General features: G+C 30.3%; 1 pseudogene across 1 annotated transcript; it reads right to left on the reverse strand.

The window, feature by feature from the left end:
* Positions 1–13,915: 13,915 nt before the first annotated feature.
* LOC125862680 (7-deoxyloganetin glucosyltransferase-like) lies at positions 13,916–15,611 on the reverse strand (annotated as a pseudogene). The gene is made up of 2 exons (XR_007446069.1): positions 15,026–15,611; positions 13,916–14,940 (listed from the first exon to the last, which is right to left on the reverse strand). The product of XR_007446069.1 is annotated as a 7-deoxyloganetin glucosyltransferase-like (transcript).

Here is a 15,611-nt window from a genome sequence, read left to right on the forward strand (position 1 = left end):
TATTGCTTCAAGGTTTTCTATTTTTTCTTGGTTATTATATTCTTTTCTGTATCCTATATTATCAGTTCTAAATTCGCATGTTTTAAAATGTTTGTCTACCTCTAATATACCCATATTTCCTGTCTTACATCCTTTACATTTAAAAGTTATATTGGTATTGTTATTATATCTTCTTTCGGCTTCTTGCAAAGTTTCATCTACTTCATATCCTTCTTGTATTATTTCTATATTCATAAACTCTTTTTCTTCTTCTAATTCTAACTCTTCTTCTAAGTTTGTTTGATTAGAATAATTATAATTTGTGAATCTTGTAGATGTTTCTCCTTTTGTATTAGTATACATTAGATGAGATTCTGGTATGAGTACTTTCTTTTTATTGAATTGTTCTAGGTTCCATTCTAATCCTGCATATATATATATATATATATAAATTGTTATACAAATATATAATAGAGATAAGTAACAAAAAAAAAGTCAAATCTCAATATAAAGTATAATAAAATACTAAATATTGCACACAATATATATATAGAGAGAGAGATAATGAAAAGAATCCTCAATTGAAATATGAAAAATCATACAATTCAATTAAAAAATAATTCATTAACAATATGAGCCCTTAAGAACCAACACAATATTATATATTAATTTTTGAAAAAAATATCATTAAACTAATTATTTTCTTATATAGCTAAGAATCAAATAAACTGATTCCTCTTAAAATTTCATATGTCACAATCACATAACAATGATATGGTAAAAATACATAATTTTAACCCTACATTCTTAATTATACTCTTTAGATATAAAAATTATTTATAAGTCAAAAAGTTGTTTCACAATTTTGAGAATTCAATTAACAAAAAATCAACTATTTTTTTTAATTTTATTTTATAACATCGGCAACATTGCTTTTTTTGACAAAATTTAAATTTTTTCTATTCCTTTGATTAAATTTTGATTCTCTGCCCCTTTTTAATTTGTTTTTAATTAATTTTTCCCTTAATAAATTTCTCTCCTATAATATAAAATAAGAGAAAAAGTAATATTATATATATATAAGGTAATGCAAATATATTTTTCAAAATAATAGTAATTATTAAAAATAATGTTTATTAGTAGAAGCATATTTAGAGACATTTAATTAATTTGAAATTTCTAAAATAGATAAACAGAAAATATGTCATATAATAAAATTAAACCATAAAAATGGTGGAGGATTTTTCTTAAACATACTTTTTTTATTAAAAAAAAATATGTATTTTCTTTTACTTTTTCTCTTATTTTTATCTATTTATTTATATTTAATTTTTATCCTAAACTCACACCCTTCATCTTTCATAACCTCTATACTTAATTAGTACTCCCTCCATTACATATTAATTAAATTTTTGAGGTATTTTTTATTTTTCAAATTAACTTAATTGTTCAATCTTCAAGACTATTTTTAAAATATTCTTCCAATTTTACCCTTCATTTGGATTTTCAAGGTGATGACTTCAATAAATTTGACAATAATTAATAAGGGTAAAAATGAAAAACTATGTTCAATTTATGTCTTAATCTACTTTTCTTAAAGAGTGTGAAACACCTCAAAAATTTAATTAACATGGAATTTAGGGAGTACTTATTAGTGATATCCATAACTTCCAACTTTATACCTTCATAACCTCCAATTACTTAATGTTCAAGCTTGTGACATCTTAAAATCACATAAAAATAACATTTCTATCCAAATATATTTGTTTTAAGCTTAATTGTCCTCTACTTTAATTTTGTAGTGCATAAGCTATCGACAAAGACTACTGTGTGTAATTATTTTTATTTCTAATAAGGAGGATACAAAATGAGATATATAAAAGAGCAAAATTGATTTGGATTTTTTTTATGAAATTGTAAGAGCAAGATCATTAATAAAAGTTAGCATAAAAAATAATTCTTGGAAAACATTAAAATGTGTTTGTGGATACACTTAGCGGTGGAAGATAATCAAAATTATTATGAAGTTATTTTTAAATTTTCAATAAAATATGAATAATGAAAAATATAAGAAAAATTAATTAAGAGAATTCATTTTTGATATTTTGCATAAATTAGTAAAAAGCTAAAGACAAGCTATCTTGATTATGTTAGATACGATGCCAATTGTTACTGTTTTAAAAAATATATATAAATTAGTAAAAAAGTTAAAGACAAACTAACTTGATTCTTTTGATATACGATGCTAATTGCAACAGTTTTCTTAGTGGAATTAAATAAGCAAAGATGAAAAAAATGAAAAAGAATATAAGAGAAATGGGAGAATCGAAAAATAGTGTTGGAATAAATTTAAAGAAACGTCATTCATCCTCCATTATAATTATTCTAAATATTTACTTAACTTTTTCTCTTACACTTTAATTATATGAAAATATTATTTATCATTAATAATTATAAATATTCCTATTATTTGTGAACATTTTTTTTTTATATTTACCTTATTTTAAGAAAACCCAAGAGTTTAATTATAAGCTTTTACTAGATATTATAAGAACTTTTTTGATCTTTATGACATAAAGCTTTTTATCATTCTTTTATAATTGCTCATTTATTACGTATTTTATCATGTATTTTAACCACAATATATATATTTTTTTTATTTCTATAGTACCAAAAATTATTTTACAGACCCAAAATCATGTATCACCCATTTCTTTTCCAAAGAACGTACATATGAGAAAAAACTTTAAATTTTAATATACAATTGAAGTACTCTTTTAAGTCTTTAAATTATAGGTAGCTTATTTATTACAAATAGTTTTTCATATTTCTAAGAGTGTGTTTGGATGTGTTATTATTTTAATTTTTTTTGACATTTTTTTTTTAAAAAAAAAAAGACTAAAAGTCACACTTTAAATTTTTTACAAAATATCAAAGCTGATCATATTTAATTTTGAGAACTCATTCAAATGGATAATAAAGTCATAAATTCTTAATTATTATATTATATTATAACTAACATAAAAGAATAGGTACTATTCAACCAAAAAAAATGTACAGGTATTAGACAGTGTTAATTTAAGAATTTTGTTTTGATAAATCAATTCATGAATCAAGTTAAAATTACAAATCTAAATGTTAAATTTTGTTATTTAATCTATTTGAATTTGAAAATTAAAAAAAAAATTAAAACTTTTATACACCGCGCGTGGCGCGGCTAAATTTACTACTATCAATATATTACATAACGATTTATACAACATCGATACATTATATATATATATATATATATATATATGATCATTTTCATTGAAATATTTTTGTGACTGCACAATTACAAAATAGGTTAAATTATAATTCATTCAGTAATCTAATTTAATTCGTTTTAACCCATTAAATTTGACTCAATTCATTTATTTGTCACCCTACTTTTATAGTTGATAGATTTAAACTCTAAAGTATACATATGGTGCAGAGAGAGAAAGAGTAGGTTTTATTTGTCCATTTAATATTGAATTTTCATTTTTATGTGAATTAGGCATAAATTCATGTCATTATCTCTGGTGGAAAAAGGATCGCTCAACTCAATTATTAATTAATATTCTGACAAAAGAAATATACAGTGGTAATCAGGGGCAGAGTCACCTTGTACGATTCGGCGGAAAATTATATTAATTATACATGGTTAAAATAATGTTTTATGTATATATAGTAGATGTCGAACCCCCTTCGGCTACTTTTTGTGTCTATTTCTATAGATTTTGAACCCTCTTATTGAAAATCATGGCTCTGCCACTGGTGGTAATAGATTATTTTTTTAACGGCAATATTTATTATCGTAAAAATATTTAGTAGTAATTGAGTTGATATCTTTATATTCAGAATCACTAAAACTTTTAGCGGTATATATATAATGTTGATTATATTAATTCTCATAGTTATTATTGCCACTAAATATAATATAACGATAATTATTAGTAAATTCTTGTTTTGTTTCATATGATATTTAGATAAGCATATTTAATCTTCATTTAACAAATGTGTTGATTTTTTATATGTATGAAATATATTGTATTTATTTTGAAACTATATTACCTTCAAATATTGCCTAATATTTTACAGGTGATAAAAAAATCTTTTATTTTTTAAAATGGCCGCATGTCTAAGTAATGTATTGATACGGTATATTTAGCCGATAGGTAGGGGTGGCAAATCAAACCCAACCTGCTCGTTCCGCTAAGTTTGGGTGGGTTATTAACTCATCCGTTCATTAGCTCAATTCATTTCAATCCATTAAAAATTGAGTTGATATGTAAACCAAATTGGCTCATGAGAAATCTAGTCAAAAAATTTTTAATTTTATTTTTCAATTTGATGTCATATATATATAACTGTAATAAAAAACAATAATTTTACTATGTACTAAAATAGTTTTAAATAAACAAATAAAATAATTAAGTTTGGTAAAAATTAAGTTGGATTGGGTTTGACCCGTTATATAACCTATTACCTAACCCGTTTTGACCCAACCGATTTGATAGGTGATGGAGTATTATGGTTTTGTAATGACGGATTGTTATAATTTGAGTACTTATTCAATGTCACTAACAAGTGCTCGATATGACGAAAGTTATTCTATTGAAAAATACTTTTCGTGAAGAAACTATCTTCTTGTGCCAATACTAAGAGTGTGTTTTGTTGGCCTATTAATAACAAATTTTGTTTATATAAGTGTAACTCATAAAATTTTGAACGGAGTATGTTGAAATTAAGTGTGTTAAAAGGTAAATTTTGAGTCCAACCTAAAGCAATCATAATTGTAAAAACATTGAAGAAAAATAGTTTGTTGGTTTAAAATTGTGTTCATCCACACTCTTAACTATTTGGGCTTATCCACCATTATAATGCTCTTAGTTTCCGGGCTTTACGCAGTTTGGATAATTTTAACAAATAGCCACTTTTACGGTTGTTGATTGAAAACCAACCATCATTTGAAAACTAATTGAATTTAAGTAAATAATATATAGACGATATTACAACTCATCATGATCAAGTGATTTAATAAAGTAAAAACATATGTTAATTTAGTCATGATTAGATAAAAAAAAATTATATTCAAACGTACATAACATGCATAATTGACGCTGGTGCGCACTTAGCAATCTTAGCTTGGTGACAACTTCTTCATACATATTTGGAATATTCAAACAAAAACTTCTGTTTTTAATTTGATTTCTAACTTTTGTTGGTGAAAAGAAAAAGAGATTATTCAAAATTGAAACAAGCCAAGTCATGTTTGAAATTATTATTAGGTATAAAGTACAGAAACCCTAACAATTTGGGTGTTAATTACATCTTATTTCGAAAGTTTCTCAAATTACAATAATCTTGAATTTTTCAGAACTCGCAGATACACTATTGATTTGCTCGATACAATATAGCAAACGATATATAAGTTATGTATCAGATACATAACTATAAATCAAATGCATACTGATTTAGGTTTAAAATATTGGAGTTATGTATCGACAATAACATTTGTGTAAAATATGTTGTACAAAACCAAAGTTGTAATGTATATAGAAGTGGAGTAATGTATCCGAATGTTAAAAGAGAGAAGGAAAAATATAATTTTTTGTTATCAGACACATCCGGTTAAGGCTACCCACTTCGGTGGATCTTACCCAAAAAATTTTTTTTAAAAAAAACTAAAAAGAAATCATGTAATTACGTAATTTTCCAATTTTTAAAGCACAAAGCCAATAACAATCTCTATATCGACGTAACATTACGTTCTTATCTTTCTCTCTTTATTTTGTTCTTTTTAGAGAAAACAAAGTTAAAAAGATAAGGCTGACAAAATGGGTTTAAAAAGGTAAATAAGCATTCAATTAAATACGTGTTAGATATATATTAATTATAATAGAACAAACATTAAAAGATAGATATTCTGATGGATGATACAAATATTCATATCATTAATAGTATTTATTTATCTATTTATTATTTAGTTGTTACTTTTTTTAAGTTTAAGTTTATATTGAATTTTAGCTACCGTTTTAATCTGACTATGAATGAAATGGATAGCTATATATATTCAGCGGTAAATTATTTTTTTATCAAGTTTAAAAGATCAAATGTGTTATTCTCTTTTATTTAATTTATCTATGTTCAATCGATTCATATTCAATTCAATCTACTCATTTATTGCTTTTTGATGGAAGAAATATTAGCTTAAGGAAGCTGCATGCGGCTGTCATGCACCCAAATTTTGTTGTAGGTAGTGACATAGTATGTTTCGAGAAAAATGACCTCTTTTTTTTTTTCCAGACTTTAATATTAGCTTTTTCACGTGATTTGTTTAAGGCGATAAAAATTAAAATAATATTTTCGTTTGAATTCTGTGCAAATAAAATAAAATAATTTTTTTTTTTGTCTTATTTGCTCAAAATATAATTTTTTGCCCTTCCACATCCCTTTCTATCAACATCTTCAATAATGGACATCTTTTAATTTCATCACGTTAACATATTATTTATTTCCTTCACCACTTGTAAACATATCCTCCCAGTCCCCACTACTTTTATGTAATAAATTAGGCAATCCAATATTAATAAATGCGTATCTATTTAACCAATCACGGGCTTTGACGTTTGTCGTGAATGGTGTCTGATCTAGATAGTGGGTATCGTGTCATTTAACTTAACTTCACCGTTGATATTTGTATCTTTCAATTTTAGATGTGTATAATATGTACTCCCTCCGTCCCTTTTTAGTTGTCCACTTTAGAAATGGCACACAGATTAAGGCAACAATGATTAGCACAGTGAAGTTACAATTTTATCCTTATGACAACTTGTCACTTCAAAATTACAACCACTTCTTTGAATTCAAGTGAAATAAATTGGAGGGAAACAACATACACTTTTACAATTTTCAAGAAGTGTAAATAAGGGTATAATAGGAAAAAATTTGTTGTCCTTTCTTGATTTGTCAAAATGGACAACTAAATAGGGACAACCAAAAAAGGAAATATGGACAAGTAAATAGGGACGGAGGGAGTATTTAACTAACAACAACAACAACTCAGTGAAATCCCACTAGGTGGGGTCTGGGGAGGGTAAATAGTATGCAGACCTTGCCACTACCTCGTGGAGGTAGAGAGGCTGTTTCCAGGAGACCCTCAGCTCAAGAACATCAAATCTAAGTGACAGGAGAGATATATATAAAACAAAACAGCCAATACAAAAGATAGCGTATAATCAACAAATGAGACAATAACATCAAGAAAGATAATGGGAGTGAAACGCAGTAAACAGCATAAGGTTAGGACTACTCCAAACGCTAACAACCCAAACCCTCACAAGGGAAGACACACGCTAACCCTACTAACCTTCAACCTTAATACGCGACCTCCACTCCTTCCTATCTAGAGTCATGTCCTCGGTAATGTGAAGCATAGCCAAGTCTTGTCTAATCACCTCTTCCCAATACTTCTTGGGCCTACCTCTACCCCTCCGCGTACCCTCTACCACCATTACCTCGCACCTCCTCACTGGGGCGTCTGCGCTCCGTCTCTTCACATGTCCAAACCATCTCAGTCTCGCTTCCCTCAGCTTGTCCACCACAGAGGCCACTCCCACCTTCTCCCGGATAACCTCATTCCTAATCTTGTCGCTCCTAGTGTGTCCACACATCCATCTCAACATCCTCATCTCCGCAACATGCATTTTATGAACATGTGCGTTCTTAACTGGCCAACACTCCGCTCCATACAACAAGGCCGGTCTAACTACCACTCTGTAGAACTTACCTTTAAGTTTCGGTGAAATTTTCTTATCACACAATACTCCAGAGGCAAGCCTCCATTTCATCCAAGCAGCCCCAACGCGATGTGTGACATCGTCGTCGATGTCGCCACTCCCTTGGATTACAGCCCCAAGATACCTAAAACTTTCCTTCTTAGGAATGACTTGTGCGGCAAGTCTCACTTCCACATCTGTCTCATCCAACCCATCGCTAAATTTGCACCCCAAATATTCTGTTTTGGTCCTACTCAACCTAAACCCTTTGGACTCCAGCGTTTGTCTCCACACCTCCAACCGCGCATTAACTCTGTCCCGCGTCTCATCAATCAGTACTATGTCATCCGCAAATAACATACACCACGGGACCGTCTCCTGAATGGACCGCGTCAACTCGTCCATCACCAAAGCAAATAGGAAAGGGCTTAGGACTGATCCCTGGTGCAGCCCCATCTCAACTGGGAAATGTTCTGAGTCTCCTCCAACTGTTCTAACCCGAGTCTTGGCTCCATCGTACATGTCCTTTATCGCCCTAATATAAATCATCGGGACTCCTTTAGACTCCAAGCACCTCCAGAGGACATTCCTCGGTACTTTGTCGTAGGCCTTTTCAAGGTCAATGAACACCATATGAAGGTCTCTCTTCCTTTCTCTATATTTTTCTACCAGTCTACGCATAAGATGAATGGCTTCGGTAGTCGAACGTCCCGGCATGAATCCAAACTGGTTCTCGGAGATGGACACCCCTTTTCTCACTCTCATCTCCACCACTCTCTCCCAAATCTTCATAGTATGGCTCAACAATTTGATACCCCTGTAATTGTTACAGTTTTGGATATCACCCTTGTTTTTATACAACGGAACCATTGTACTCCACCTCCATTCATCAGGCATTTTCGCTGTCTTAAAAATAACATTAAACAGCCCAGTTAACCACTCTATGCCTGCCTTGTCCATGTTCTTCCAAAATTCTACCGGAATCTCATCGGGTCCGGTCGCTCTTCCCCTGCTCATCCTACTAATAGCCCGTATAACCTCCTCGGACCTAACGCACCTACAGTATCCAAAATCCCGAAGTCTTTCAGAGTGTGCCAAATCACCCAACACAATGTCCGCTTCCCCTTTTTCATTTAAAAGTTTGTGAAAGTAGCTTCGCCACCTTTGCTTGATAGAGGTCTCTTCCACCAGTATTTTGCCTTCCTCATCTTTGATACACTTCACTTGGTCCAAGTCGCGCGCCTTCCTCTCTCTTGCTTTTGCGAGCCTATACAACTTCTTATCCCCACCTTTGTCCCCCAACTCGACATACAAGCGTTCGAAAGCTGCCGTCTTCGCCTTCGAAACAGCTAACTTAGCTTCTGTCTTTGTCGTCTTATAGACTTTCTTAAGCGTCCGCTTCTCTTCCTCGTCTACGCACTCCGCCAATTTTGTGTATGCAGCCTTCTTCGCTTCCACTTTACCTTGGACTTCCCCATTCCACCACCAATCTCCTTTATGTCCTCCAAATTTACCCCTAGACACCCCTAGCATCTTAGAAGCAACTTCCCTAATGCAACTAGCTGCTTTATTCCACATGTTGTCCGCATCCCCGCTACCACTCCACGCCCCCATCCCCATCAGCTCCTCACCCATCTCCCGAGAAAGGGCAGGGGTCAACCCACCCCATTTAATCCTCGGTCGGTCAGATATCATCTTCTTCCTCCTATCCCTCTTAATCTTCAGGTCCAACACCAAAAGCTTGTGTTGGGTAGTGAGGTTTTCACTTGGGATAACCTTGCAGTCCTTAAATAGACCTCTATCACCCCTCCTAAGGAGTAAGTAATCTATCTGGGTCTTAGCTACCGGGCTACGAAAGGTAACCAAGTGGTTCTCCTTCTTCGGAAAGCATGAGTTAGCAATCACCAACTCAAAAGCCTTAGCAAAGTCTAGAAGCGAAGTTCCACCTCCATTTCTCTCCCCAAAACCAAATCCTCCATGAACATCATCAAATCCACTAGAAGTTACCCCGATGTGGCCATTAAAATCTGCACCAATGACAATCTTCTCGGTATTCGGTATACCTCTAACTACCTCATCCAAATCCTCATAAAAGCGCTTTTTGGCCTCCTCGTCCAAGCCCACTTGAGGAGCATAAGCACTAATAACACTCAAAGTACATCCTCCAATAAAATTGAACAAGTAAATACACACGATTTACACAATATAATACAAATAACATTGAGTGTGTCTTACGTAAATTACCATGTAAGTCATAAGACTAAGACTCATCCGTCTAAAAGGGCGGAGCCAGCATAGGGCAAGAGGTTCATCCAAACCTACTTCAGTGAAAAATTATACTATTTATAAATGATTAAACATAACATATCGTTTTGGTGAGTATTGAACTATTTTTTTTTAAAAAAAAGCAGTTTAAATTATATGTCTCATAAATGGTTAAACGTAACATACCGTTTTGGTGAGTATTGGACTACTAGTGAACTTAGCCGCACTTCGCGCGGTCATAATAACTCGTTAAATTCACTAAATAACTTTTTAGAATGGTTGAGTACTTAAAATATTATATATATTTTTTATAGTGACATCCTAATGACTATATATTTGAGAATTCAAGTTTTAATTTAGTTTATTATTAGTACTTAAGTTTTATATCTTTTATAATTTTAAATCGCTTAATAGTCTTTTATCTTCTAAAAATAGTTTTTATACCGCTAAACTTATGCTCCTTATTTTTGTAACGAAAAGAAAATTTGATCAATAAGTTGAACTATTTATTTACATGTTTATCCATATATAATTTTTCATTTCATTTATTTTGAAATTTATAAAATAATTACTTTTGCTTGTCTTAACAAAGTGTAAATTTTAGCTAAATCATAATGCATATAAATAATTACTTCTAGAGTCACTACAAAATATACTACGGAAAAAATATCATTCATGATTCTATCATACTTTTATAATTCTTTTAACATTCTATACAAAACTTTATATCGAAGTATTAGTGAAAAACATTTCAATATAGATACAAACAACCTATTTAAATTAGTTATTTAAACTTGAAAATAAAAAGTTAAAAAACTAAGAAACATAAGAAATAAATAATTAAAGTTGTACTTAGAATACGTGATGGCTAATATTTATTTTAAGACATATTCTCTTTGTTTTACATGCCTCAAATAAGTTAGACTAAGTTTGAAAATATTAATTTTTTTATGATTTCATCAAATATCATGAATTGTGAAAACTTAATTTATCATTAGACCTTCATTTTGACTATTCTACCATTTTAAGTTTTCACAACTTAAATTTAAAAAAGAAACAGAAAAACAGTGAATGTTTATGGTAAGAAATAATTAAAAAAATTAAACTATATGTATTTTTTCATTTCTTTACAAATTCATATCTCTCTCATCCTATCCAATCATAAGTAACTAAAGGAGGCATTTGATCATTATTTTTATTTTATTTTTTGGATTTCAACTTTGGAAAAACACATTTTGTCTACGAAATTTTAAAATTTAACTCAGAATTTTTAAAAACTTGAGAAATGATAAAAAAGTGTTTTCAATCCAAATTGTTGACAAAGAGTCAAAAGTAATTAGAATTTGCATTACACAACTCCAATTTTCATAAATTATTTTTCATTTTAAAATAACAATTATTTTCTAAAAATTGTTCAATGAAAAATTTTCTAATTATGATCATATCCATTGTGCCTTATGAAATTATATAATAAAATATACTGAAGCAAACTCTCTTTGGTGTCTTGTTCTCATTCTACTTCCTTTTTTCTCTGGCAGCTACGAAGGATAAAAGATAAATACATGATTAAAAGAATAACAATTCATAATATAAATAACGAACAACCTCTTTTGCTATATGAATTTTTGAGCAACGTTTTTTGTTTTGTTTATTGGCTTCTAAAACATTTTCTTCGAACTTGAATTTACATTTGTTTCTACAAAAATATAAAATTATAGTTTATAGTTCACATTTTATAGATACTCACGTCTTTTAATATGCTACTTTTGAAAAATGTATATAGAAAAGAAAATAAATATTTTCACTTCTTTTGGTATGTGTGAATTTATGAGTAACCTTTTTTTGTTATTGATTTACAAAATGTGTCTTTTAGGTTGAGACTCCAAATAACACTTCCTCCTGCAAAATATAAAATTGTAGTTTATAGTTCACATTTTATAGATACTCACGTCTTTTAATATGTTACTTTTGAAAAATGTATATAGAAAAGAAAATAGATATTCTCACTTCTTTTGGTATGTGTGAATTCTTTAGCAACCTTTTTAGGTTGAGACTCCAAGTAACACTTTCTCCCGTAAAATATAAAATCATAATTCAGGGTTCACATTTCATAAAAACTCATATCTTTTAATAAATTCCTTTTGAAAAATGCATAAATAAAAGAAGATAGATATTCTTACCATCAATTCATATAAAAGAAAATAAATTTGAGTCTCCAAGTAACACTTCCTCCTACAAAATATAAAATCATAATTCAAAATTCACATTTCATAAACACTCACGTCTTTTAATAAATCCTTCTGAAAATGCATAAATAGAAAAAGATATATATTCTTACCATCAATATATATAAAAGAAAATAGATAATCTCATCTTTCAAAATAGACAGTGAAATATCACCATCACCCAAAGTTAACTAAGCTTCTCAATCATTTGCAATGTTTCTTATATTTATATGTCCAAATATGATGTAACTACAAAGTATAATAACTCGTATGGTAAATGTCATTAAATATAATGACTTTTTACATTTTTGCATTTATTAAATTGCAATGAAACTTACCTTTTAAATTCCATAACTATTGCATTGATTTCTACATTTCCTTATAGAAACATAAGAAATACAAAGAAAGTAAAATAATTTTAGGAAAAGAGATAAATAATAATGGTGAAGAATATACTAAATATGGATAGATTAAAAAGGTGATTTTTTTTTAAGAATAAAGTTTGATTATTAATTAATTAAATGATGATTATATAATGACGTCTAATTAAAGAAAAAAAATAACGTTTATGTTTCAATGAAGAAGAAATCAACCAATTTTCTATAATTACTATATTAATTTTAGGAATAATATAAATAGATTAACATTAATTTAATGTAATATTTTTAAATACTAAAATAAAGAGGAAATTCCCAAAAATATAAGAAAAATGATAATTAGAAATCCTGATCAAAGAAGTATGCCACATCAGCCTTTTCATATCCTCCTTTCTATATATATAGATAGATTGTATAAATAAATATGTGACAATAAATAAATAAAAAATTAAGAAAACAATTTCATTAGAGAAGGAATAAGATAAGAAAATGTACTACTACTTATTTTCAGGAATAACAACAGCTTCTTGGGTCTTTTGCCTTTTCGATATGACTAAATATGGCATCCATACATGTAGATTGTAATAATAACTAAATTAAATGATGAAAATTAGGGAAGAATTAAATATTTGCAAACATAAAATGAGCTTCACGCATTGTTGCCTCTTCAGTTGCGATATACTGTAACGTACATATACATAAAGTGATAAAGGAATTAATGGAAGAATTTAAAGGAAAATGATTAATAGAGAGTATTTATTTAATTTAATCAATATATTAAGATGAAAATAAGAGTAAAAGGTAAAAAAAATGACAAAATTGATAGATACTAATGCTGGCCTAAGAGGGATGCCACATCAACACTTTCATATCCAGCTTTATATAGATATATAGATTTTAAAAAAAAAAAAAAGTTTAAATTATATGTTCTTTTACTGATAATATGCTGTCATTCTTTTCGGAACAAATGTCTAAAAAGAGTGACGCATGAAAATGAAAAAGAGAGTATTATATATTTTAGTTTGAATTAGAGGTGATAAATTTAGCTCTAAGTTAAAAAATATGCATATTTTGCAAAGTTCTTTAATTTGTATTGTCATAAGTTGGAGTTTAACTCTATATTTTCTATTTTTGGATGTGAATGTGACCAATTCCATGAGATATTAAAGCTAAACATAGTAAGAGTATCGATAAGAAAAGTAGCAAAAGAGAATCCAAAATTTTTGAAGTATAACATGTAACGCAAGAACTTAAAGAAAAATAGAGAGAAACCAAATTCGTTGAACATTTCTTCCGAACATATGAAAAACACTTACAAGAAGGAAAAACAAATGATAAAATTACAAACACTTTAACTTAATGTTTGGATGCAAGAAGAACATCATTGATCACCTTTTCAATGTTCACATAAGATGATCCTGTTGATTTTTGAGCTGAAATTTCAGCTAATTTTTTCCATTCCATTGCCTTTTTCTTCATTTCTTTGCCTTTTTCACCAACCATTAATTCCTTAACAAGGCTCTCCACTTCATCCCTTTTCACATTATTATCAATTTCCATTCCAATACCCCATTTAGTCTCACTAAACCAACAATTTGTCTGTTGTTCCGCGAAAAACGGCCAACATAACATAGGCACCCCGCTAGTAATGCTTTCCAGAGTCGAATTCCATCCACTGTGAGTCAAGAACCCTCCAATTGCCGGATGGTTAAGGACTTCTTCTTGTGAGCACCAACTTGCAAGCATTCCCCTGTTTTTAGTTTCTTCCACGAATTCGGGTGGAAGAATCGATTCATAACCCGATACAATATCGGGTCTTATGATCCATAAAAACTCTAGTTGGCTATTTGCAAGTCCCCAAGCAAATTCGATAAGTTGATCAGGAGTCATAACAGTAATGCTACCATAATTGACATAAACAACAGTTTGGTTCTTTGTTGTCGAGCCATTGTATACACTCTGGCTCCTCTTTCCATAGGCTCGACCGAAGCCCCTTCAAATTCTCGTCATCAATATGTTTGACGAGTAAATGCAAGGGGCCTATTGGGTAGACAGGTGGAAGGAGAGTCTGGAGTGATTCAAGAACTTCACTCTCTAGTGTCTCAAATGTGTTGATGACAATCGCAGAAGCTTTTCTCGCTCGCTCTGTTTCTTGGAGGGCAAATTTGACCATGAATTCATCTGGATTTGTTGTTCTCAAGAAACTTGGAAGATCCCTTAAACGTACATCTTTCATGCCTGGTATGCAATCCAAAGTTGTCTCTAGGTATCCATTTGTCAAGTAACTCGCATCTATATAGAAAAGATGATACATACGAAATATATTTTAATTTTAGGCCTCTTATTAAAATTTAGCTTTAGAGTAATGTATAAGTACCTTTAAGTGGAGTAAAACCTTTTTCAATAAGAGTGGTATAATGCATGTAACCTAAGAAACCACAAGCACTAGTTGTCCAAAACAGAACTTCAGGGACACCAATCTCTTGTGCAGCAGCTAAGGTGAAGCTCATGATACCATCGGAGACGATGCACGTGACAGGTGGCGCGTTCGACGTGTTATTAGTATCATTGAGCTTTGCAAGCAGATCTCTAAAAGGACCTAAACAAGTTTCAGTCGTGGATTTACATAGAGAAGGAATGTCTTGTGTTGCATCAGCATCACAATTTGGGAGTCCATCAGGAATAGTCTCGAATCGGAACGACGATAGGCCGTCGAGCGAATGGGGCCCACGAGCCCTAAGAAGACGTCTATGGTTAAATTCAGTGTTGACAAAAGTTATGTGAAAGCCTTTGTGATGGAGAATTTTGGCTAGTTTTAACATGGGAGTAATATGGCCTTGGGCTGGATATGGTATACAAACTGCATGTGGTTTATTTAATTCAACATTATTTGAACCCATTGTTTCAATTTTTCTAAATAAATTTCTCAAAAAGGAAATGAAATGAAGGATTGTTTTTGTATG

This window comes from Solanum stenotomum, chromosome 4, assembly GCF_019186545.1.
Source record: "Solanum stenotomum isolate F172 chromosome 4, ASM1918654v1, whole genome shotgun sequence".
NCBI lineage: Eukaryota > Viridiplantae > Streptophyta > Magnoliopsida > Solanales > Solanaceae > Solanum > Solanum stenotomum.